Source organism: Gymnogyps californianus, chromosome 7 (genome assembly GCF_018139145.2).
Source record: "Gymnogyps californianus isolate 813 chromosome 7, ASM1813914v2, whole genome shotgun sequence".
Taxonomy (NCBI): domain Eukaryota; kingdom Metazoa; phylum Chordata; class Aves; order Accipitriformes; family Cathartidae; genus Gymnogyps; species Gymnogyps californianus.
The window spans coordinates 44,243,781-44,270,349 of NC_059477.1; the positions used below are offsets into that span (position 1 = coordinate 44,243,781).

General features: G+C 42.6%; 2 protein-coding genes across 4 annotated transcripts in view; one reads left to right on the plus strand and one right to left on the minus strand.

Moving 5' to 3' along the window:
• The window catches only part of CCDC148 (coiled-coil domain containing 148), an 81,795-nt gene extending 73,417 nt beyond the window's left edge, over window positions 1-8,378 (minus strand). For all 3 annotated transcript variants that reach the window (XM_050900204.1, XM_050900206.1, XM_050900205.1), the window contains exon 1: window positions 8,337-8,378. The gene's annotated coding sequence lies outside the window, so the exon portion shown is untranslated. The remainder of the gene's footprint in view (window positions 1-8,336) is intronic.
• Window positions 8,379-8,853: 475 nt separating this feature from the next.
• PKP4 (plakophilin 4) overlaps window positions 8,854-26,569 on the plus strand; it is a 103,114-nt gene continuing 85,398 nt past the window's right edge. Inside the window, exon 1 of the mRNA XM_050899494.1 lies at window positions 8,854-8,898. The gene's annotated coding sequence lies outside the window, so the exon portion shown is untranslated. The remainder of the gene's footprint in view (window positions 8,899-26,569) is intronic.

The window sequence follows — 26,569 nt, forward strand, 5'->3', positions numbered from 1 at the left end:
TTTTCTGCAAGATAATGGCCATTCTAGCCTGGATCCAACACAGCACATAGCTGCATGTGTACACTTAAACACACCAAAGTATTTTGTAAAGTCTGGGTCAGTATTAAATATTCTTGATACTATACAAATACACAAGAGGAAATAAATGATTGTATTTCTAAGAGAACTAGCATACATTTTAAAAAAAAAAAAAAAAAATCACCAAGACTGTGTAAGTAACCAGAAAGGAAGGTTTCTGTCCTGGTTTCGGCTGGGACAGAGTTAACTCTCTTCTTAGTAGCTGGTACAGTGCTGTGTTTTGGATTTAGTGTGAGAATGATGTTGATAACACTCTGATGTTTTAGTTGTTGCTAAGTAGCGCCTACGGCCATAGCACCCTGAGAATGCCCAATCTCGTCTGATTTTGGGGAGCCAGTCGCGCTTATCTTAAGCCAAAGATTTTTCAGTTTCCCATGCTCTGCCAGCAAGCAGGGGCACAAGAAGCTGGGAGGGAGCATGGCCAGGACAGCTGACCCCAACTAGCCAAAGGGGTATTCCATACCATGGAACGTCATGCCCAGTATATAAACGGGGGGAGTTGACCGGAGGGGCGGATGGCGGCTCTGGCATCGGTCAGCGGGTGGTGAGCAATTGCATTGTGCATCACTGGTTTTTTTCCTCCCCTCCCCCCCGCCTTTTTTTTTTGTTATATTCCTTTTCATTACTATTATTATTATTATATTTCATTATTACTATTGTTAGTATTATATTTTACTTTAGTTATTAAACTGTTATCTCAACCCACGAGTTTTACTTTTTTTTTTTCCTCTCCTCCTCCCCACCCCACTGGGACAGGGGAGGGAGAAGCGGCTACCTGGTGCTTAGTTGCTGACTGGGGTTAAATCACGACAGTTTCATAGGACTAATACCATAAGCTAACATATAACTTTCTGATGATAACCTAAAAGCGGTAAGGTTTTACAAAAGAAGCATCTTTTCATTACTGTTTTCATAGAAAAAAGGAGGGCTTAATTATAAAAGAAAATGTGTTGCTAGAGGTGCAAGAACAGCAAGGAGAAAAGGACTGGGGTGAGAGCAGAAAATACTTTAGAACAGATATTCAGGAGACTAAAAGGAACCGAATGACGAGAGAAACTAAGGAGGTTAGAGAGCTCACAGCCTGGGGACAGACCAGTCAGCAAGGTAAAGCAATGCAAGCAGAAGGGCTGGCTCTCAGGTGGCTCACTTTGGAAGGTGATACTGAAGTGCTCTCGATTAACGATGGCCTCCTGCCACCGGATGACCACTCTGATGTGGGAAGGACTGACCATATGTTTCTGCAAAGAGGCATCTTTGCAGGGAAGATATAAACATCTCTTTGCCCTTCAATGCATAGTGCTTGATTGCTTGTAATCTTCCTGAACCAAACAGGCACCAGTCTCCTCATACAGAGGATCCTAGTTGCAACAGGCATCAATGAAGTTGTAACGTCATAGGCAATCTGATCTTACACAAAATAAGCATAGGCCTCCTCTTTTCTGGTAAGAAGTTATGCCTATGCAGTATGCAAGGATTCAATTGCAATGACTTCTTACCAAGAGGTAGGATACGCACTGTACCACAGAAATTTCAAAGATGGATTCCATGTATAATAATGCAGGGCAAATGGAATAAGGATGTAATTTTACAGGCAGGGATAGGTAAGGAGATAGACCTTAAAGGAGCTGTGGCAGAACAGTGTGTCCTATAACAGGCATCACATCTACTAAACCATCAGATACTAAAATAATCAATACTAAGTAGTAGCAGAAGTTCAGTGGAAGACAACTAAAGAAGCTCCGAGTATGCAGAAGTCATCAAGTCACTCTAAAAAAAAAATTACCTACTGAAGACTGGGCTTAAAAATTCAGTACAAAGTATCTGGATTACTGTTGTTAAATCACAGCTCCATTGCTCTTCAGATAAACCGACTGATGTGATTTTGTTTCCAGTGCTGCAAAATTAACAATTAGAGATACACACTTTTCAGAGTCGTGATAGTTTTATTTTCTTTAACTAGCTAAAGCCCAAGTTTTCTCAAAGCAGGAAGGGAAACAGAAGTCCAATTCTTTGTTTTATAGAATGAACCAGGTGCTTTTAAGTTGTCTTCACCTTTTGCACATGCTCCTGTCTTTGCTCTTGCCTTCTGTGTAGTATTTTACATTAAAGCATTTCCACCTACCCCATTTTCATGCTAGCTTTGTTACTGATGTCTTTTTCTTTAAAAAAAACAAACCTGTACGGAAAGGTTCACTGACACACTGCTGGAGGCCTCCTCCCCACAGCTCTGCTGACAGACCAATTTGTGTAAGCATTTCTTAATGAACTTCAGGCAGAAGTCAACTGGCTTAGTTTATACTGTATGGGAGTATAGTTTTTCTTTATCAGTGCTTCCAAGAACATATTACTGTTTGAGTAAGTCCAATTTCTCCTTAAGCCGAGATACTTTTTCCTATTATACCCTATGAGAAGCTACGGCTTTCTCAGTTGCAGTGATTTGCACATTTATGGTTATACTTAAGAGCAATTCTGCATCAGTCCTCTCAGAGTTTAACAGATTGCTTCACCAACTGAGCTTAAGGTGAAGATACACAAACAGGGCTAATAGCCATTAGGGGGGAAAGAGGAACTTGAGGAAGCAGGACCTTGTGAGTTAGTGCTGACACCAGACTCCGTATCACCGTGCCTTAAGCTAGCCTAGGTGACTTTTGTCTGACAGTAGCATAGCTGGAGTCAGAGAAGAACATTTGTCTGCAGCCTATGAGATTGCAACCAAGAGGGACAGATAATTCATATGATTTATACGCCACTGCAGGTTATTTTGTCAGGAGCATCAGTATCATTTTGTACAGCTTTTGCCAGTTCTGCTAGGTGAAATTTGCAGAGTTATGTGCAGGGAAGCATTTGGCACATCTTCACTTTAAATTACTGCATAATGTTGTCTGATATCCTACTACAAAAAACAAAGCTTGTCTGAAGCCTCTCATTTACAACCCTTGGAAATGTACAGTCCCTACACAAGAATCAGTCTTCTTTTTGCATATACATTTTCTTTGTTGCCTCCTTATTCATAAGGATCTCTATATTTTAGTTTGAAATTCTGTATCCCTAGTCTGATAAAAAAGATTACAATTTGGTAAATTTCTCAACATTTTTTCTAGGCCTCAAATACAGCCTAGTAAGAAGATGGGTAATATTTTGTTCAGCTTGAGAATTGGAGCAGTCAGTAGGAAGTGCAAAGGATTTTAGCAGGCCTTCACCTGTCCTTGAGCAGATATAAGTACCTGCATTCTCCAGAGCTGTTTTTTTTTGTTGTTTGTTTGTGTCGTTGGGGAGGGGGTGTATGTGTGTTTTGTTTTAAAGGTTGTTAGTTTCTACAAAAATTACTTGCAAGCTTAGGACCTGAAAACCCACAGAACAACTGCTAATCACCTTTTCTTTACTGGACATCCCACTCAGCTTTTCCTCACATCCTCGCACAAAATCATCCATTTGGCTGCTGCCGAGCTGCCCAGTTCTGTCAGATGCAGTAATATCCAAGAGCAACCCTGACTTACAGGTGCACATGTGTGATGAAGCCTGGTTTCACAATTAGCTGGCTTCAGCAGCAAAGCTTACTTAAGGACGTCCCTTCACTGGGTGCTTCTTCCTACCCTCCCACTGCAGTGTGCTACCCGCAAACAAAATACCAACAAAACCACTCATGGTGCCACACTATAAGCTGTATCAATATATTGGTACAGGATTCTTTTGTTTTGCCAAGAAAAGGTTACTTTTCTTAAGCCTGAATCAACTCAGCAATTAAGCTTATATTGCGGTCCAGCAAGCTCTTGTTCCTCAAACCTCCATTTTGCTGAAACAGGTAGCCAGGGCAAAACATTTCACATTGCTGCCAAAAGACGAGGTCCCCCATTCCCTCTGTACACGGCTACTTGCAAATATCTTAGTGAAGGCATTAGAGGCAGGAACAGTGAGCTAGATCAGGAAATTGATCCAACTAAAAAAATAAGAGCGTATGTTGTGGGAGGTTTCTGGGGAAACTGGATCATTTTTGTAATCTAGCTCACTTCACAGTTGCACGATCATGTTTGCTGGCACAAGGAAAGCTGGAGAGATATGACAGGGTAGCATTGTCCCTTTCCATTGCAGCTGGGCTTGAGCCAGATTAAAGTGGCTGTGTAATCAGAAGCTTGGTGATCATGCTGAGCACTTTGCAGGATCTAGAATCAAATATTCATATCTGATGCTTCAAAGTCATGGAAGAAAAAAAATGATGAAAATGCAAACAACTTGGCAGCATCCACATAGTTTTCCTCAATATTTTGACTTCCAACAGGGAGAGAGAAATCTATACCCATGATAGAGCAGTAGTTTTGAATGCCACCACCTGAAACTTAAATTTTCTGTAAAAACCCTCGCTGAAACAGCAAAATGTCAGTCCGCTACTACTTCAGAAATACACCTCCTATTAGGTGCCATTCCTCCCCAGTTCAGCAATAAAAAAGCAGGAAAACATTTACTGCTTTTTAAACCAAATGAAATTACAGTTTCCAAATTACCCAAAGTCAATTGTATCGTGATTGACTGAGTTGCTGTGACACCAACACAATGGCCTGCAGTAACTTTTGAAATCAAATTGCAGGTTTTCATGAGGGGAAGAAACCCGCACGTCTAAATAATTTCCTCTGTGAACGCTAAACAGCTGCTCATTTGTTCAGTTAGCCTGCCATGAGCATCACTCTCTTCTCCAGTTATTTTTTTCCCAAACCTTTGTAATTTCAGTACCTGTAAGAGATTACAGGTAAAACAGGTAGCACTAAATAGTTTCCAGAAAAAAGAAGAGAAACAAAGGCAACACTGATTTTGTGACTGACATTTATCTTCATAATCCCGCATTTCCAAGGACCAACCATTCTATGCTGACAATTCCCACTTTCTAGCCACAGTGCCTGCGTGCTTACATCAAATGAGAAAACCTAGGTAATCTTGCAAATAGAGAAATAATTACTAAAATTAAAGATAGGCATGCCAGTGTTCTGCAAGGACTGTGAACATCTGTGGAACATAAAAAAAAGACTCCAATTTGGATTAATTTCAGAATAGATTAAACGAAGCAGAAAAACATATTAATGACTTGAAATACTGAAGGAGCACAACAGCAGCAAAACAACCAGCAAATACCCGTTAACTAAATTGCTCATCTAAAAAGCTGGAAAACGAGCACAATCATTTTAAGAGACCAGATTTAAGGCTCATAAGAAACCAGGAAGGTTCAGAAGGAAAACATGCCATTAGATTTTTATAAGATTTGCAAACATAATGGAATCAGTGCTTTCCAAATGATGCTAAGAGTGAAAAAGAAAGATCATCTTACTTTCAAGTCACATCCTAAGGAAGGTAAATAAAAAGAAACAGTACTTGTTTGTTGCTGATCCTAAAATTGATATAAGAGTTTAAATGTATTTGACAAAGGCTACTGTCAGCTAATGGAATAAGAAATCAAAAGAATCACTACACCATGCAGAGCTTTGTATTGGAAAGTTAAAATGGGGTGCCTTTCCATAACATATTTTGTCCCTGTTGGGCTTAGTACAGTGATAAATGGGTGGGAATTGATGGCCTGTGATACGCAGCAGTCAAATTAGATAATGTATTGGCTGCTCTGGGTGCCAAAACAAATTTAAAAAGCTATGACTGTATGACTAATACCAGATAGAATGAAATAGCTGTTATTCACTGATGTCATTCAATATATTTGCAAATCTGACAGGACCTCAAATTATTATTTTTAATTCTTTATACTTCTGTTGTGCCAAAACAAACTGGCTCAAGATCACTTTCTCCTTCTCGGCCTTATTTCTTACCCTTTCCCATCTTGCCCCAGTGGCAAACTCTAAAATACAGAGAGACCTTGCAATGCATGGCTCTGCAGGAATACAGGGCACTTGGAACAGCCTGTTCCTAATAATATTGAGGGTTACAGCCGTCCACCTGGAACCACCCAGAATCTGGAAGGCCTGGAGATGGCATTATGCCACCTTTCATGTCCTGCCAGTAGACTGAGCCTTCCGCAGTCACAACAATAACATTCAGAAATGGTTCAGTTTACCAGGGGAGGCAAGTAAGCTTCTTCATTTTCTAAAAGCTATTATCTGTGGAAGCTAAGCCAATGTAACAATATCCAAATTACAGGTTAAAACCAGTTGAGACTGATTTGAAGTTGATTTAATTAATCCAGTACATCTTTGGTAGAAGCAACCTTGCAATTAATGAAAGTCATTGCGCTCACAGGTTCTGTGCTTTCTCCTCCCTTTATTCTGGATCTACTTACTCTGATTTCACATTTTATTTTTCCTTTTCTCTTGCTCTCCACTCTCATTTGACCCTTCCCCTGCTTATCTTATTTCACCCTTGTTACTCTTTGTTTTACTAAGTTTCTGCTATTATTCCTCTGGACTCCTGTTTCCTAGGAGGCCACCATTCTGGTTTGGTAACATTTTATATCCACTTAATGTAGTATGAATCACGAGATTTTCAGGGCAGTGAGGAATCAAGACCCCTGTTTACATCTGCCAAGTGTTTTCCATTTGGCATACGATCACACTGTACAAGTTCCTACTGTATTAATCCGTACAAATAATACAGAAATTTAAAATTATACCAATAGCCTACATAGTTTCCAGCGTACCAGATTACATTCCAAGTGGGAAACTAAGAGAAGGGACTATATGAATTCTGAGTTTATAGGTGACTCTCTATGTTCAGCTACCCCCTACTCTTTACCTGCAGTTCCCTTCTGAACAGACGGTAAAGAACATAGTTCTACTTGTATCATCATAGAATGGTTTGGGTTGGAAGGGACCTTAAAGATCATCCAGTTCCAACCCCCCTGCCACGGGCAGGGACACCTTCCACTAGACCAGGTTGCTCAAAGCCCCATCCAGCCTGGCCTTAACACTTCCAGGGATGGGGCATCCACAACTCCTCTGGGCAACCTGTGCCAGTGCCTCACCACCTCACAGTGAAGAATTTCTTCCTGACATCTGATCTAAATCTCCCCTCTTTCAGTATAAAGCCATTACCCCTTGTCCTGTCACTACACACCCTTGTAAAAAGTCCCTCTCCGTCAGTCCTTTGTAGTGTCAGCACTGATTAAACCATATCAGAGTTGTCATGTGTCCTTATGCCAAGATAAAAATATAGTGCCTCCCATTGCACACTAAACTGGAGAACTAATCAGGGTGGAAAAAAAGACACCAGTAAAAACGCAGGTACCACTTTAATGGTTATTTTTCAGCAGGATTCCTACACAGTCCGCATCAATGCAACAGGGGAAGGGGCTAAATAAGACAACATCTTAAGACAGCAAGAGCTGATTGCTGAGTTACACCCCAAATACAAGATTGCCTACAGGAGAATATCTGGAGCCTTCTTAGTGCACTAGACAAGTATCAGGAAAAGATAAAAGGCAAAAGCGTAATAGAGTAAAACGAGAATACATGCACTTCTGGGAAGAGTCAAGTGGCAATTTGATCTTGGCTTCTTTTAGCTGTTTACAGCGTCATCATCATATTAGTCAATGAAGTGGTGAACGTCCTATCGCAACTGTAGCAGCAGCAGACTGGGAGGAGAGGAAATGGTATCAGTCAGAAAACCCTGAGGAACATCGGGAGGTTTTGTGTTCGGGACAGTCACATAACTCAAAAAGAAGACCAAGCATTTAACACGCATGCCCTCTCACCCAAAACCTATTTTTAAAGTGTTTTACAGTATCTTCAGATATATTGGCTTTCCTTTTCTCCATCTGTAACTCTCTATGCCATAAATAGAGCTAGGCCAGTACTAGAAGCTTCAAACGGTGAGATTCTGAAACACTATAGAAAGTATTTTTCCTCTCTCTCACAAACGCCTTGACTTCACCCGTCAGGGTCTGAGCAGAGTTAAGGGCCGTACGTCCTGCCGGGAAACCTGCGTCGCCCACACCGCGGGTCTCCCGTTTCTGGTTCTTTACAGCCCGCCAGGAACCACCGGAGAGCCCGAACCGAAGTCGGCTCCCGCTCCCGCGGCAGCAACGCCGTCCCCGACGGCTTCCAAGGCCGCCTTCAACGGGGCAGCAGGCGCCCCCCGCAACGGCAGCCCGCCGAGACAGCCACCCGCGGCGGCCAGCCTCGCCGGGAGAGCCCGGCCGGCGGTGAGGGGACGAGCACACCCGGCCACTGGCAGCGGCACGCGCGGGCACCCCGGCAGCGGCCATTTTGCAACCGGTTGCTCCAGCCACCTGCGCCCCGCCCGCTCCCGCGCCGCGCACGGACACTCACCGCGAGGAGGCCGGCGGGCTCCGCGGTGGCGTCGGAGGAGCCTCCCGCCCCAGCGGCCTCGCCCGGGCAGGCGGCCCCGCCCAGCGGGCACTCCCGCCTGCGGCCACCCCGGCCGCGGTGCGGGGCCGCCGCGTCCCTCCGCGCAGCGCTGCCGGCAGCGGCCCGGCCCGGCCCGGCCCGGCCGCGACCCCCTCCCGCCGCGCACCGCGCTGAGGGGACGGCAGCAGCTTCCACTCCGCCGCCTCACAGCATCGGTAACCATAGCAACCTCAAGTCGCGCCGCCATTGGCGGATTTAACACGAGGCAGTAGCCAATGGAGCGCCGCCCTGCGCCGCGCTTGGCCAATGGGCGCGGGCGCAGGGCAGGGCGCTGCGCTGACGTCGCGAGCGGGGCGGAGCGGGGCCAGGCGGAGCGGGCGGCGGGGCTCGGCGGCGCCGGCGCCACCACCGCCACCATGGAGACCCCGGGCTAGGGCCCGCCGCGGCCCGCCGGCGCGCTGAGCGGGGCCGGCCGCGCCGCCCCGCCGCCGCCTCCTCCGCCTCCTCCGCCTCCCTCCGCGCGGTGAGTGGGCGAGGGCTGGGGGAGGCCGTGGGCCGGCCGGGGCGCCGCGCGGGCGAGGCGGGAGGCGAGGCGGCAGGCGCAGGCGGCGGAGCCCGCCGGGGGCCCGGGGCAGCGGGACCGAGGAGCCGCCGCCTACGGGCGGACCCGCGCCCGGCCCGCGGCGCCGCTGCCCGCCTGCGCCGCGCGCCTTCCGCGCGGGCGGAGCACGGCGCGCCCTCCGCGCCCGCGCTGCCGCCCGGTGCCTGGCCGCGCCGCGCGGGCCCTGCGGGCGGAGGTGCCGCCGCCCGGCCCCTGCCCCGGGCTCCGCGCCGGGCGCCCGGGCGGCCGAGCGCAGGAGCCCCGGGGGCGGGCGGGCGCCGCGGGGGCAGGTGCGCGCGGGCCGGGCCGGGGAGCCCGCAGCGGGGGTCGCGGCCAGCCCCGCGGCAGCGGCGGGTCGGGGGCGCGGAGCCCGGGCCCGCCGCCTCTCTCCCGGGCGCGCCGGCTTTCCGCGGCGGCGGGGCGAGCCCGCGGCGGATGCGCAGCCCGCGGCCGCGGCGTGCGCCGAAGGGCGCCGTCTGCGCGGGGCGGTGCGCGGCGCCGCGGGCGGGAGCCGGGAGCCGAGCCGCAGCGGGCAGGGCCGCCCCGCCGGAGCGGCTGCCGCGCCGTACCGCGCCCGCAGCGCCGCGCAGCCCCCGGGGGCGCGGGGCGGGGCGGGCCGGGGCACGGCGGAAACTTTCGGGGATCGCGGGTGTCGGCGGGGCGGGCCGGGCCTGTGCGCCCGCCCGGGCAGGGTCGCCGTGCCGCGCCGTGCCGCGCCGCGCCGCCGGGGAGAGCGCGGCGGCCGCCGCCGAGCTGGGCCCCGCCGGGCACCGCGCTGGTGCGGCCCCGTGCCGGGTGCCAGGCTGCGGTGCTGGCGGCGGAGCGGCGGGACGCTCTTCCCGTTCCTTGTCGGGACGCGTCGGGCAGCGTGCTTTCCCAGGAACGCGGTATTGCCATACCGGCTGCCTTGTGTCCCCCGGTTCCGAGGCAGGCTCCCGTCGCTGCGTTCCCTGAACGTGATGTAAATGTGTGAAATTTTTTTAACCTTTGTGTGACCGCTGAGCTTCGAGTTGTGTGCCATTAGGCAAATACTGGAGAGCTGGCAGAGGATGCTCTGCCCGCGCAGTGGGAGCACAGCTATTGAAGCTAGTAACTTTTTGCAGCTTCCCCCCTCCCCCCCCCGGTCAAAAAAAATGAAAACAAGCAGGCGAGAAGTAGCACATGCACCATTTGAACGCATCTAGGTGGGTGCTGTGGCACGCGTGGACATGTGCTAGCTGATGGATTTTGCCTGTGGAGGTGAAGCAGGCTTGCCTGTACCTGAGGCACTCTGCAGTGGGCTAACAAAAAGTGTAACTGTATCTGTAGATACAGATTACTGAATGCAGCTACCGTGTCTAAGGCTAGGATAGCTGCGAAATGAAGTCTCGGAAGAATGAAATTAATACTGACGCTGAACCTAGGCTGTTTCAGCAAAAAATTATATTTATGTGATTGTAATTTGTGTGGAAGGTAGAAATACCAAATGCCACAGAAGAACATAGTTTTGGAATTGAGCCCTCCCTGGTCCTTTTCCCCTCCCAGCTAACGCTTCAGAATGCATCAATATCTCACTAAAGAGGCACTGTGTGTTTCTAAAGTGCTTGTGTTTGGCCTGTAGACCTTTGTACCTTTTTTTTTAAATAACCACCTGCTCCGTGTTAATTTTACATTAATCATTACTTCAGGATTTGACTGTTTGAAGGAAAAGGTGTGGTTGGACTTGCAGTAGTAATGTTTCATTAACTAGCTTTTAAGTTTTTTCAGCATTCTCATTTTTTGATAGCTGGGAGTTTAGAGATTAGGAGAAGACAAGGATGATAACATTTTCCCCTTTAACTAATAACTTTTTTTTTGAGGCAAAGGCCAAATAATATCTTCACTGAGATAAAAATATGGGAACCTACTAAATATACTTGTTTAGTTTATGGAGATATACTAATTCGGTCTTGTCCATCACATTTAAAATAGGAAGAGTGTGTTTTGGGGGCAAAAGCTTATTGTTGGCACTGACATGCTGTAGTGTCTCGGTTAAATATTACAATATTACATGCAAATGAATGTAACCTGTCTGTGAAAAGACAGATTGCAATAACTTTCTTCTTTTGTTTAAATTGCTTGTAAAGTGCTGTCTTGCTACTGAAATAGCTATTAATATTTTTAATTAAGGTAGAACAGCTGATGGGCCTTTTCCAATATAAATGATGTCTTTTTTCTTTTCATCTTGTTAGATGTTAAGGATAAATAGCAGTAATAATAACAGAAGTTCTGCTATAAAACACAGTTGGAGCAAGTTTCGTGAGAGAGTGGTCTTCTATAAGAGGGGAGAATTTGTTCTAATTTTTCTTAAAATGTCGACAATATAACACACCTTTTGGTGTTTGCTTTTTTGATAGTAATGCAGGATCCTTTTGTACTGAACAGATGAATTCAGTCACAATGTAAACAAGGAAAGTGATGGGATACATTACTTTTTTATAGCAGTTTCATGTACTAGCAGAATAGCATCTTTAATGCATTTTGTTTTTTAATATTGGATGATAGCATGTGCTATGTAAAAATAATAGTAATCTTAATTAGTAAGATGTGTCAGGTGTTTAGTATAGGAAATCTGCATGCATTGTGAGAGAAGCCTCAGTGGAAGAAACACTCTGCATTTTAACAAAACAGGAAACATAAATAAGAACTTTATGTACTTCTGCTTCACTTTATGTAGATTATTTGAATACATTTATAATAGATGAAAGGCTAAAGCAATTCCAAAAGATGGAACTCTGTGAGTACTGTCTTAATTTCGTTGGTTTTTTTTTTTTTTCTTAAATGTGATGCTGAAGATGAGCAAGTTCTGCAAGCGTTTATCTGATTATTTATTTGGTGCAAGAAGGCACTGACTAGTTCAGGGACCTCAGTGAGCTAAACAAAGTTGTTATAAGTGTAATCAAGCATAATTAGGTTTATTACCAGAATATAGTTATTGTAATACGGTGTAGAAAAGACCCCTAAAAAGCAAGCAGAACTCGTGATACTTGTCTGGAAAAAAATACCAAAGAGCCTGTTATCAGACGTATTTTGTATTGCTTTCATTTACCTTATTATTTTCAATCAAATCGGTGAGTCTAGGTTAAAATTGGATTCCTCTGTATGAGAAGTTGCACTCCTTTTTAGCTATTTACAACTCAGTTAAACAGAGCGGTTCCCATAAGCGGAGGGGCTTTTATAAACAATACGCAAGGTTTTAGTTGTCTGTCGTGGCAGGGAAACCCTGATCGCGACCTGGGACCCTGTTCTGCTAGGCAGCCTGTCTATGCCTTCCTTTCCTTGAGGGCTCAGCCTGGTGTCCGCGTGCTGCGGGCGTGCAGAAATGCAGGGCGAGAGGCTGCCGAACTAATGAGCTTGGAACAGTAACTTCATTTGCCAGGGTTTGGTGGGCAACAACTTGTAAGAGCTGCTGCAGAAAGAACGTGTTTTGCCATCTTGTATAAAAAGTGCGTGTATGTCTCCTGAGTAACTCGTGTTGGTGCGGTTCAAAATTCTGGAATTTTCAGAGTTTTTGGTTAGGTTTGTGTGGGGTTTTTTTCTCTGGTGAAAATAAGACAGCAAATCATTATGAATACGGCATGTACTGTCACTCCAAAAGTAAACTGAACTGGTTCGAACTTTACTAATTAGAGAGGGGGAAAAAAAAAAATTGAGCTAGCATAGCTGTATGTGCAAGTGAATAGAAAGCCGGACCTGAAACTGGAGTTTTGGGCATGGCTTGTAAATATTGCTTGCTGCTGTTCCTATCTTGATTGCAAATATTGCTGACAATAAGGCAGTTCAAATACTAGTGAAGATGGAGAGTAACACATAACAACAGCTGAGCACAGAACCAAAGCCCATGGAAACAGCCCTCCTCGCTGTGAGCTGCACTTGGTTCCTGCAGCAGAACCGCACCTAACGAACTTGCAAACGGAGCTGGAGGGACTGCCAGCGCTAAGTGGTTCTCTGGGCATGCTTAGTAGCTTTTGTGATTCTCAGCTGCTTTTCCTAAGGCCTGTGATGTGTCCTAGTTCATTGGATAACTTTTCATGTTCTTTTTATCCAAACAGAATACTCATTTATTCTGCTCGGGGGAGGTTTGCAGAGGGAGGGAGGAGGTGGATAAGGACAGCTGAAAACTGCCTCTGGTGACCTTCCCAAAGCTTTTGCTTGCATGGAAGAAAATCGCAGCTTCTTGTCAGTTAAAATCTCTGCAGCTGGCACCAGTGTTCAGACCTTTGCTCCTTTCCCACTGCCTGCCTCTTTCCCTCTCTGCCCTTAGTACCTCGCTGCTTTCTCTTCCAAGGCAGAGGAGAGACGTGCACGTTCCAGGAAGAAGGAAGGACTCCTTCAGTTTCACAGTAGATTATTTTTAAATTATGAAATCCCCAACACTATCATTAAAAGGAAAGGCTTAAGGAGAAAGCTCTCTGAACGGTATCTTGCAGAGGTTTAATTGCTCTCTGAGCCACTAAAAGGCAGGAGGACGTGCCTTTCCAGTCCGGCCGCGCTCTGCGGTGGAGCAGGCATGTGTCACAGGGTCAGGGAGGTGACTCCAGCACAGGCTTGTCCTCCTTTCAGGATCAGCTTCGTGAGTCAGCCCTCCGCTTCCTGAAGAGCAGTGTCTCGCAGTGCGGCTGGGAGAGCGCAACTCTGTGCACCAGCTCAGCCAGTTTGCTGCCCGCCTGGCCTTGCCTTTCCTCCCCTTGAGTCAGCAGTGAACGGCGAATGCAGGAGCTTCGGTTGAAGTGATCCGTGGAGAATTCCTGTGGCTATCTTTAACTTTCTAGTCCTTTTCATTGCATCCCACTCTTACAAGCAAATGAAGATAATATAACATTGGGAAAAGTTAGGGAAAATCTGTTCTTAGTGTTCAGTATTTTTAAACAAGATGCCTTTTTAACAGAAATAAAAAAAGTTAGGCATACTTTTAATGTACGTGTGTTTTCCTCCTATTATTGCAATTTTAAGATATTGTGGTTACAAAAGAAAAATAAATTACTGTTTTTCTCCAAAATGTCTCCATGGCCATCTCTTACAGTTCTTCCCCCCGCCCTTTTTAATTTGCATAGCATTTTACAAAGTTCTTGCCTAGCACTAGAAATTGAAGACCAGTCAACTTCCTGTTTAATGGCTTTTAAAAATCATTTTAACTATGCCTTTATTTTAGTGGAGAAAATAAAACTGTGAGTTATTACTTTATTTGAAAGTGATTGATCCATTCTTCAAGGAATAATTAAAATGAAGACTTCTTCACCCTCACCCCTGCGTAGTGGGGCCTTTTGCTTATAAAAGACTTGTGATCTACGCGTTCTAACTGAAATGTAGTGGGGTTTTGTGAACCTTAAATCAACGTTATAGCTAATCTACTATTCTGATTGGTATTGTGATTAATTCATTATTAAAGAGAAAAAAGGAATCTGTTGTAAATCCTTTGAAGGTATACGAGCTGAAACTTGCTTTCTGCATCACAGCTCAATGGGGGGATTTTTAATGTATTTGCTGTTTATGCAACTGTGGGGTGGTAATTGTGGGCAGTGAATAAAATTACCCTTTAGCTATTGGACCTGCAAAGCAGATGGTTCATAGATATTGTGTAGGTTGTATAATTATCTAGCCTTTATTGTTCGCTGAATTTGTAAATAGGAGTTTAGAGTGCCGGGTCCCCATTCCCTTATGAGTGAGGTACATCTCGGAGCATTAAGTGGGAAAGCTCCGGTGGGATTCACTTGTCTGGAGAGGACTTGTGCTAGTTGGCAGCAGGACAAAATGCAGCAAGAGCTGCTCTGCACAGTGTCAGTTCGGTCCAGTAAATGTCCTTAGCTTAACTGGAGCCATCTCCAGGCGCAGTAGGAGCAAGAGGAAGAATGTCCTGGAAGGAGATGAAGGGGCTGAAGGCAAGAAGGCAGGAGCAATTTTTCTAGTGCCAGGCAGAGTAGGAAGTAGCATAGATCTGGGGAGCAAGTGAGGAAAAGGAGGAGCTGGAGTGTGTGGTGCCAGACATGGCCTTTTCTCAAATGAGGTTCAGCTGTAAGGGAACAGGGAAGAAGCATTAGAAAAATTCTGGATTTCTGTTTGTTTGTGTGGGTGCCAAAAACTTTTCCTCTCTTCACCTTCTTAACAAAACCTCATTATGGTGCGTATGTGGTGTGGAAAGCCTTAGGCTATCACCTGTGCTATGCTTTTAACATTTTTTTGTAAATGTACTCAAAAGCATTTGCATTACACGTGTCCAAATAGAAAGCATCTAATCTATATCTTAATTTGCTTTAAACTGTTTTACTTACGCCATCTCTGCTAGAAATATGTGAACAGGAGGCTTTCCAGTTTGTTGTGGATTTCTGTCCTCTTCCTGCCCAGAAAGACGGCGGCAGGCAATGCATCCTTAGCGCTCCTAAAGGAAATCTTTTCAATTCCAAAAACATGTTCTTCGTTGTCTTGTATTGGCAGAATTTTCTGTTATTGTATAACACGTGAATCGAGTATTCGTGCATTTGTTGTTACGAAGGTAAATCTGACTGGTGAAAACTAGTAAACTTGTAATCGTTCCCATTAGCCCATTCATGTGGAGTACGGTTTACGAAAGCTTGCTCGTGGGTCGGGACATAGTGTGTATGCAGCTGGGTCAGCCGGCAGACTCGCCGCTTTCTTTGAGGTATCCTTTGGAAACTTTCGGTTGCTGATACAGTATAAGCACAGGATACAAATTCCCAGATATTTCTTCCTGGATCAATTTGTGCATACAATGCTGGTGCTGATACGTGTTACCTAATACGCTGAAATTCAATACAATATCTCCACTTGGAATTAACTCTTTTACTTTGTAGTAGCAGGTTTTGTAGTAATTCCAGTTAAAAAAAAAAAAATAAAAGTTCACTGATCTCTGAAACAATTTCAGACAAATGATAACCCCTTAACTTCCATGTCACACTGACGTGCTTAAAAATGAAATGTTTCATATCTTTCACAAAAATAAAACCAAGACGGTGTATGTAATGCAATTGATTTCAAGGGCTTCTGGACAAGTGAAGTGCTGGAGTGTTAATTGGAGAAATTCTGTGTACAGTGTGTGACACTGTTCACTGATTGTCTTTTGCAGATTCCTACTCAAGTCTTGCATGGTATCTAAAGATAAATAGGGAGACAGATCTTAAAAAGGGTTAATATTTTCATCTTGTTTTTATTTAAAACCAAAATTGCCAGATTTTGTTATTAAGAAATAAGACAACAGTATCAAAATGATAGCATATCATGAAAGGAGATTTCATTTGTACTGTAATAGTGCCTAAACTCCAAATTGATGTGCTCTTCTATGAGGTAGAGGGAAATCCTTGCTCCATAGAGCTTACAAACAAAAAGGCAAAACTTAAGCAGATAGATGAAAGAAGTGGAGGAGAAGATACCAAGAACATGACTTTTTGTAATACATACCTTCATCCAGGGTGCTTGTGATCCAGTAATAATGCTGAGTTGTTGGTCTATATTGTTTGATACAGCCTTAATCAAAGATACGCTAGCAGAATTTGCCATCTGTTGCTGCTCTATATCCTTCATATCCAGCTTTGTCCTCGTAACTAATGTAATGAAAATAACCAGTGCCATATTTTAGCCGAAATGGAAAATATTGGCATGTGAGATGACTGATACAATACATCACTTGTTTCTGGGAGCATGTTTGTATTTCAAACGAGATGAAAAAACATTGAACCTAGAAATTTCATATTGGCTCATTGATCTGTGAGATGTGTCTGTTGGCTCCGTGCTATTTGGACTGTCCAATAAAGAAAGAAAATTACTAAGTTTTCTTAGTTTTGCTATTGTTTCTTAGTATAAATCACAGCAACAGCATACACTGACATTTGTGAGATTTCACTGTAATTAAATATATTCTTTTCCAGAAGATACTTTTAAAAATCATTGTTTAGAATTCTTTACAGAATAGAAAGACTGACACAAAAACTTGCTGTGGTTCAAAGACTTGAAATTTTTAAAGGAAGTTCTGAAGTTCTGGTAGAGAACTGCCTATTGTGGGATGCTTTTTTGTTCAGGCTGATGTAATCAGTCTTCCAGTACTGACAGAGTTTTTTAATATTGTTGGGGAACACAGAGGTTATTTTTAAGCAACACAAAAAATTCACCAAGTCATGTACTGACACTGAAATAAAAAATAACAAAACCAAAAACAACAACAAAAAACCTGAAACCAAGCAACAAAAAAACCCACCCCAAAGATGTTCAGTAGCTTAAAATATGTTGAATTAGCAAGGCAGACCAAATACAGGAATTAGATTTGTCTGATGAGCTACTGAGTTTTATTTTGGCCAACCCTGGGTGCTTAGAAAGGAGCAGGAAGACCGCCGTCCTTCAGTGAGCTGCTCCTGCACTAATAAAGTCTGAAAATCTGCTCGCGCAGTGTAGGAAGATAACACTTTTTATTAAACTTAATATATTTATTGGTATTCATAATGATGAGATTTTTTTTATATCTTTTTTACTCTAATAGATGTAAAAGATGATACCTTAAATCACAACTTGCCTGCTTTTAGGAAGCGTGTAGTTCACCAAGCTTAGAAAGCCTTGCCTTACTTGAATTTGAGCAAATGCTGTTTTAGTGACATAGTTCATTGTATTATTTTATATTATTAAATTAGTCTTGTGTTAGTAGTATACTGACTTATTCAAATATAAATCTTTATTAATATATTTCAGAAGGACTGAAATTTGAAATAGAAAAGGAAGATACAATTATTTTTTTGTTTTAGATAGCAAAGATAAGTTATTGCAATTTTTCCAGAGTTTTCCTTTGTTTTCCCTTCATCTCAAAGCATCATAGGCATCATATTACAACAGAACAAAAATATTTTACTGTGGTAATATTCCAGATAATTTTTGTTACAGAAAGTTGTAAGTAATGCTTTATAGATAGCATCGCAAACTGTGTGATGTTATTTTCACATGTTCAAATTTTAACAGTTTCAATAAGACAGACCATCTGATTAAAAGCTCATTTATTAGTTACTTAGTCCTATGTGCACATCTTTGCAGATTAAAACAGTTGATGGAAAAATATCAGGTTGGTAAACTAGTTAATTTGCATGCAACTTGAATGTCAGGATGCATCCCTACAAATAATAAAAATATTGTATTGTCACCAATAGAAACATCTCTGCAGCAGTCTGTAGCAGGTTGTTTTTAAGTTGCTGTTTTGGTTGCTTTAAAGAACACCTGTGATCCTCAACTTCTCAATGTTTGTTGGGGTTTTTTTCCAGGGTATTTACTGAATAATGTCTTTCTGAACTGATTGTTCTCAAACTTGCATGTTATGATTGAGTATTGTGAAAACAAAGTATCTTGCTATGCAGACACTTTCTGCATTTTGAGGCATTCTTCTCCTCGTGAATGGAAGCTGAGATTGATCGCGCTTTAGAAGAACGTCACTGTATGAAACCTTATGACAGCACCTCCTTCAGTTGCATTTTGTTGTCAGAATAGCAGCTCAGAAATACTTCATCTTACAGTCCAGCAGTCGAACGCATTCTTTTACTTGTATAGAATTTTTTTCTTACAAAGTCAAGAACTACTAACACTAAGCAGGTAACTTCTTCGATATTTCATGCTTCTCTTGGAGCTAATAATTGGTTCTGTATGATCCTAACCAAACTTTTTTCCCCCAGGTTCACTGAAACAAGCAGGCAATTGGTAAAAGCATGTTACTGTTGTCTGCGTGGCAAACAGCCACCTGCCTGCTTAGGCTTTTCTTTCAAAATATTTGATGTGTCTGTCTCACTTCCAAGTCTTTAGATGGGCAAACTTAAACATGTTGGAGGAAGGGGAGACAGGAGATACTACTGCATGAACTCCATTTCTGCTCTTTCCCTCCTTGCCCAGGATCTCGTGGAGGTTGCCTTCGCTTTGGTCTCCTAACTTAAAAACAGCCTGTAGCTGACTGAAATGATTTGCATGTTGCACAGAATTATAGCCAGGCTAGAGATTTTTATCTTGGGTGCAAAAATTCCTTCTAATTCTAGAAATTCAGGTATGGTGTGTCCTTTTCCCCCCAGTATGAATAAATACTAAGTGTGAAACCTCTGCAATGTCATTCTACTAACATTCATTAACTAATTAACCAACTACAGAGCCTCTGCTCTGGCAATTTATAACAGCCTCAAACAGGAGGAGAGCAAAGATGTAGTTGTGATAACTAAACAATCTTCTTAACTTTCTTAATTTTTACAACTTTTATTTTATCAACCCTCCCATCGAACGGCTGTCTTTTATATTTACACTTGTCAATGGGTTTTATAATTTCTTAAACTAAGGCATCAGGTGAAAATCCTTATGGAAGAGTATAGTCTATTGAAATTCAAAACTCCTGAGCTTGCTTGGCCTGTTTTGGTTCAGAATCAAGTTTTGGTTCCAGACAACAGATGAATAACTACTGTTCTTCAGCATCTTTTGTTGCAAGAATCTGGCACTTGTATTTAAAACTTTTAAAAGAAGATTCTTTACAGAATATGGGGAAAAAAACCCTGGGAAACAGCTAATATTCTGTGTTCCTTGAAAATATTTCTCCTTCATTTTACACAACTTTTTAAAAGATACTGGAAGTTGGGACTTTGTATCTGCTTTACCATTAAATTCCCATAATTCAGCTGAATCTCGTAATTCAGGGTTGGAAGCTGTCTTGTTTGTACAGCCGACTTGTTTCGTTGTGGTGGCTGGGAGAGGAACTCAGGGATACAGAACTGCATACTTCTCCGGTCCTTTTTTCTCGAGTATCTGCTATAGGCCTTTGTCAGTCAGGATTATCATGCTAGATGAATCTCTAGTCCGATGCAATGTAGTTTTTCTGAAGTTCTTATGGATAGCTGGATTTACTACATGCATTTGATATTTTGACTTTTCAGTCTCTGAAACAGGACAATCCAAGCTGAAGACAGTGCTTATAACTGAGGATATACTATTTTTTGAACTATAATGCTTTCTTATTTTTAATGCATTTAATAATCTCTTATAGAGTGCATGGAGTGAGCAGCTATCTTTACAGTAGTATTGGTGACTTAGTTTGCCTTTCAAAGGACCTTACTGATGGACAGCCTTGTATGGTCCAAAGTTTAGACTTCTTGCCAGTGTATATTTTTAATACGAATGTGAAGCAGTTTGGTGTGATGTTGCCTCATGATGTAACGTGTTAAATTTGTAAGACTTATGACTTCACAGGTGTACAAACACAAACTGCACCTTTTCAGTTTTAAGTGCACATTAGCTTTCCACCCAGCTTTTCCTTGAAGATATAGCTAGTGTTCAATATAATTAACCTTGTCCAGTATACTGGAAGTGGACCTAGTAACATTGAATGATGTGGTGCTAATGCCTGACTTTATTTCCATTTTGCCTTTTTTATCTCGAAGTATGTATTAGAAGATGCAGTGACTGTGCCTCTCACCTGGCCAATGTCAAGATCATTTCTTCACCTAGATGAAAGAATATGTGGCTGTCAGGCTTTCCGCAGTATAGGATTTATGTGTAGGTTTGTATGTTATCTTCAAATAGAATGGTGATTTACATGTGCAGATTTACTTGGGTAGGGGACATTCAGCATTTCCCCCAAGTAAGTCGTCATTTATCATGACGCAACTACAACTGTGTAGATTTTCTCCTGTGCTACTCACTTTAGATTGGTTAGAGCAGCTATGGCCTTGACCACCTTGACTAGCTTTAAACTGAACAGACAGGATCAGATCCCCATTTAGTCCCAGGTGAGCTTAAACCAAAATGTGAAGTCTTACCGTAAAACTAGCAGAGGGAGACGCGGTGGCTTGAACTAATTGTTTTCAAATGCCAATTTGTACCTTTAAACATGGTGGAACCTGAACACGTGATTCGAAAAATCCTGTGGATGTCCAGATGTACTTGGCGTTGTTAGAGTGCTATGGGTGGATGCTAAATATAGTAATAGCTTTGATTATCAATAAGTTCAGCTACTGTATGAAGGTATTTGTGTATATTTTATTCAAGAGCCCTAATTGAAACGGCCCTACCACAGAAGGAAAGCAAGCAAATCACCTTGATTTCACCTTAACATTTCCAGTTGCAAAGATGCCAGCAGGATATGAATCAAAACAATACTGACTGTAAACACATCCCAGAGGAGCCGGCTACTTTCTGGCGTTTTAACTGTGTCATTGAAGTAGTTTGACTTCCCTTATGGTAGATAGGATTTTATTTGTATAAATAAGAAAAAAAATTGGGTATACCAGCATGATAGGAATCCACTTGAAGGATCCTAACAGTGCAATTACAACAGTGAATAAAATAGCCACCAATAATTCTATTCTCAAGTGATATATTCAGTATATTTTTTCACTTTTCCAAGATGTTAATTACACTGAGAAATTTCCTAATTTATAGTTACAGAGATAAATTTCTTTATGGTCATTTAAGACCTATTTGGTCTTCTCTCAAATGTCTCCTTATCCTCATTTTTACCCCCAAGTATTCATGGAAAACAATATCTCCTCAGTCTCTGTTTTATAAGGTTTCTGCCTGTCAAAAAGGAGGGTTTGGTCCCTTCATCATCATGACAGCCTTTGCATTCAGTCAGACCAGCACAACCAGCTGCAAATGTGGGAAACAAGACCTGTGCCAGGCACTGGGTTAACTTGTATTTCATTATAATGGAAGCAACACTTCAGAATCTCTGCTGGAACTGTATTTTTGATGTATTCTACAACGGCATGTGCCATTACTGTGGCCATCTCACAGGAACAGCTAGTGAGTCCATATTCTTCTCGCTAGTCACTTCTTTGTGATGACCTTATTGTCTGTTATAGAAATTTTCATTGGTCGCCGTCTGTGGCTTGGGTAAAGAACAGCAGCAAGATTAATTCCTTGAGGTCTTCCGTAATAACATGCCTGCTTAATGCCCCAAGCCCTTCTTGCCTGCCAAAGCCCCCACAAATTTGGAAGACATGTGAAGGCCAGTTGTTTTGACAATGTTAAACATGATCAATCACAAGGGAATTCCTGGTGGAGAAACTTCTTTCCAGATGGAGCTTCTCATTAACACTACTTTTTTGTCTTCCTTCCCGTAAACAGGCTGAATACATAATCATGATAATTTGAAAATAGAGACCATGTTTAGCTTATTCTGTCTTAGGTACGTGGTAGGGTATTAACTGACCATGTTTTCTCTACAGACAAATGTTTGTGTTACTCTTGGACTTTCTTTGCTGCTTTAGGAAGTCTTGTTTGGCTTGATTGTCTGTAACTTTCACATAACTCCATTATTATTTGACTTGGAAAACAACAGTTCTGAAAATTCATGTATGTGTAGATTTCTCCTCTCCCCATAGGGTGCTCTACTTTTTCACTTGTATCCCTTTTAAAATAGGGATGCTTCCCAGATAAGTAAGTCTTTGTTGGCTTAGATGTACACTGCATGCTTCTGCGTGTCACCCCTTCCACTGCTTTGGATGGGTATGGATTTGTTTGGTAGCACTAGCATCAGACAGCTCTACTGAGCTCAGCTGGTTGATTTCACCACACTGTTTTCAATTTCATAAGATTTGTTCTGTTCAAACTGACGACTTCAGTTACAGGTCTGCCTACTTAAATTATCCTTAAATTTTAAATTTAACTCAGTCCATAACAATGTGGTCCATGGCTATTTCGGCAACTGATTTTTTTTCTGTTCTGTCTTTTAGGCTTGAGTTTGTTGAGTAAGTAATCTTTTTTGTTGGTTTAATTGCTCTTTCGTCACCATATCCATGAAATGAATACCTGTGCCCCACCATTGTGGTGATTATTCATGCATCAATCAATGTCTAGAAAAGCTAGATCTTATAGGACCAAGTTTCCAGTGGTATTTGTTTCTAATAGAGCTTCCACCCCAAAGTTTGGCCACTACTAGCAGCTATCTCTTCTCTGCTGTTGGAGATTCACTAAAAAGCATTAATGGTTATGCTATAAACTCTATCCTTTTTCACATGAAGGAACACCAGTTACAGAAATGAACAGTCTCCAGAGAGATGTCTTCTCTCTGAAGTTGAAAGCTGGTAACATGACTATTCCTATCTTTTGAATTTTGCTTTGGTCAGTGGATCTTACAATTCACCAATGGATTAAGTTTATAACTAATAAATTGGAAATATCACAAAACAGTCTGTTGTGAAGATACTGAATCAATAGTTTATTAAGGAGGACTTTTTGTTGTTGTTGAAAATTTGTAGCTTTGAGCATGCTGTACTTGGCACGGATGCAAGTCTTTCCATCTTTTGCACATAGGTCATCAGTGAGGCTAGATCATCAGTTCTCCAGAATTCAGTGTGAAACCTGAAGTTCATATTGCCATTCCAGTAAATAAAGTGTTTCACTTTCATGAAGACTTACTTGGGGATGATGAGGTCTAAAGACTTTGCCCACCCCTGTGAGGTGTTTGTTGGTGACAAGTATGGAACAGTAACCAACCTTGTGTCAGAGCTTTGTCCCGTGCCAGTTCTACTACATTTCCTTTGTTTAAATGCTTTACATTTATAATTCCTATTGAGGATAGGAGTAGTGATGGTGATGACCTTGGTTTTGAAAGAATTTCAGACTGGCTTCTCCGGAAAGAGGTTCTGACTCCCTGGCATCGGTCTCAGCCCTGGAGATGGGCCCGACCCCTGAAGCGCAGGCATGCCTAGCAGTGCGGTGCAGCGCTGTGCAGAGGTCCTCCCGCTGTCCCCGGCGCTGGGAGCGCTGCAGCAGCAGCAGTTTGTGGGCAGGATAATCCTCCTGGGAGGAAGCCTAGGTTGTCCTGGGCCGGGTTATCAACCTTGCGTCGTTCTTCTGTGTCTGCCTTTCACCGCACCAGACACGCGTGCTTTGTTCAGTGGTGGCGGCTGGCCTGTGTCGAACGCCAGCGTTGCTCAGATCCCTGTGTGCCGCTTCGCTAGTCTGAGGACGGAAACTCCGGAACAGCGTGGGCATGTTACTCTATCAGTTCAGTTGCAAGTAAATCCTACCTTTTAAGGTGACCATAAATGATAAGTTGAGGGACTTCTGGCTTATTCCATGTATCTGACAAAATTGTTGGGCATATCCTTCCTGTGTCTCAAGAAGAGGATGTTGACAAGCAGCAACAGCATCAGTGTTAAAACCAGATAAAAATGGGACAAGGTAGTATGTGAGTGTGTGTGTTTACCTTTCTGTATGTGGACACGTTGATCTGAAGTCTGCGTTAATAGCCTCGCTGAAGTCACTTTTAAAACATATCAAAAAAGATTTTAACAATGTTCATCAGAAGGTGTGTTGAGAGGTATTTGGAGTTAATCAGCAGCATTACTGTAAAGAAACAAGTTACAAACTGTATTTGCCATTGTAAGGAAGCAACTTCTTTAAAAATGTTATTTGAAGAAATAATTATATGCAGACTATATAATGTGGACATTTTTCTTTAAGTTTTTATTGTGCTTTTGTTTGACAAAAGGAGTGGAGTATTATACAATTTCCCTTAAACAAAAAGAAGTGTAAGGTAGATTTTTGAGCCTATTTTTGCCCCTCCTTTGCTGGCATGTTAACATTTGCTCTGGCATTTGCAGCTTTACCTGTCTGGTCATATGAGAACTGAACTAATAGAGAATGTACTTAGGTGAGCTTTAAAAGAAAAAGGAAAAAGAGGTTAAACCCTCTGTAGAACCTCTTCTGTGCCTTTGCTGAAAAGCTCCATTTTAAAATTTTTGGATTTGAAGTGGCCTCTCTCACAAATAGAAAGGCAAAAAATGCAATTAGGTTGATACATACCCTGCTAACATCTGTAATCTGTCCTGCTGTCTGTGATACTGAAAAGATAACTAGCAACTGACTTAAAGCACCTTGCTGAAATGTTTCATTTTTAGATAGCATAAATGATATATGTAACAAATATTTTCAGTTCCTGTGGTATAGTAATACGGGTGTTTCTTGTTGATTCCTCCCTTTCGAATAGGACTGGTTTTAGTACTTTATTCTGCTGAGGGTGTTCGAGCTTTGTTTGGCTTGAGGTGCTTTCCTGCCTGGTGCTCAGCTGCTTCCTGTTCCTTACTTTACAGTGCTCAGAAAGTTCAGTTCAATATCAGCTATCTGAAATTTTATATATTTTTATGAAGCTTAAGTAAGACATTCTAAAAATGGAAAGATGTGCCTCTAACTACAATTACTATTTAAGTGTTATATGCCATAGCAATCTTGCAAGTTCTGAAGTGCATTCTTTTCTGCTGTTGTCATCCGTGAGTGTATTTCCTGACTTATATATTGACGTTTTCCTGGACTTGCACAGTGCAAGCAAGAGCAGGCTTTCTCTATTTTGAAAGTGGAAATCCCCTAAACCAGTAATTAATTGCTGTGTTTTTTTAAGACTTAAAATTGTGTAATTTTTCAACTACTTCATGTTATTGAGAAGATTTGCTTTTGATAGCTGTGTTTTAAACCCCTTATTTTGAGCTTTATGTTAAAGCACAGTGAAAATAACTGATTCAGTTCATAACTTTTCTGGTGGTAGAGTTGCTTATTTAAATATATCAGTATTGATTGTCAGGCATATCTAAATCCTAACTGTGAGCATTTAAATTTTTTCTGTTATCAGTAGTTACGAAAAGGTCTAAAAAATGAAGTTTATTTGAATTTGGAAGGGGGGAAGAGCACCCCAGTATCCCATTTAGAAGAGACAGTAACACTTAAATAATTAATGTCATTGATATTGTCTGATACCTGGCAAGAAGATAGCAGTAGCTTTTAAATATTATCCTTGATAATTGTTTTGGCTTTCCTGCAGTGACTTCAATATTTCAGCTGTTACCACTTTTCCCCATAGTCTCTGTTTTGTATACAAAACCAGGCAACTCCTACATAAAATTTGCATAGCTTTGGTTGCTCTCTTCTGACTTTTCAATTGATCCAACTCGAAATTGGGTGCACAAAACTGGATATACTTCTTTAGCTAAGCAGACTGGGAAAATTGTGCATTTCAGTGCAGTGGGAAATGGAGAATAAGCAGGAGTGATTAATGAGGTATCTTTTTTTTTTCTTTTTCCCCGCCTGTTTCTTTGTCACAGGAAAGTGTGCTTTGATTACAGGCAACCCAACTTGATGATGTTTTCCACAGAGCTGTTGTCTTGCTAGTTGTCTTCTGTACTGCATTTGTTCCTGTTTCCGTGCAGGACTTTGATCGCCTTGGTAGCCTGGAGGAACTTGAATATAGGCAAGGCAGGATTATGCATGTGGAGGTAATACAAAATCAGTGGGTATCGCTGGGATGGATAGACAAGCTTCACGTTCAGTTTTAGTTGGGATCAGCTGCTTTTGAGCTTGGCATTTGTTTTTAGATAGATTCTCCTATAGTTCACGATCTTTGAATGCTGGCCCTACCACTCAATGATACGCGCATTCCCCTCCCCTGCCCCCAGCCATCATCTACAAAACGCTGACAGTGCTACTAGCTTTCCTTTGTCATCCCAGGTAACCCTGTCCAGGCAGTACCTGTGACAGAGCCCCATTTCCAGCCTTCTTTCAATGCAAGGGAGCTAGTAACTACTGCTTTGATTACAACTTTCCAACAAGTTACACTGGTTACCTC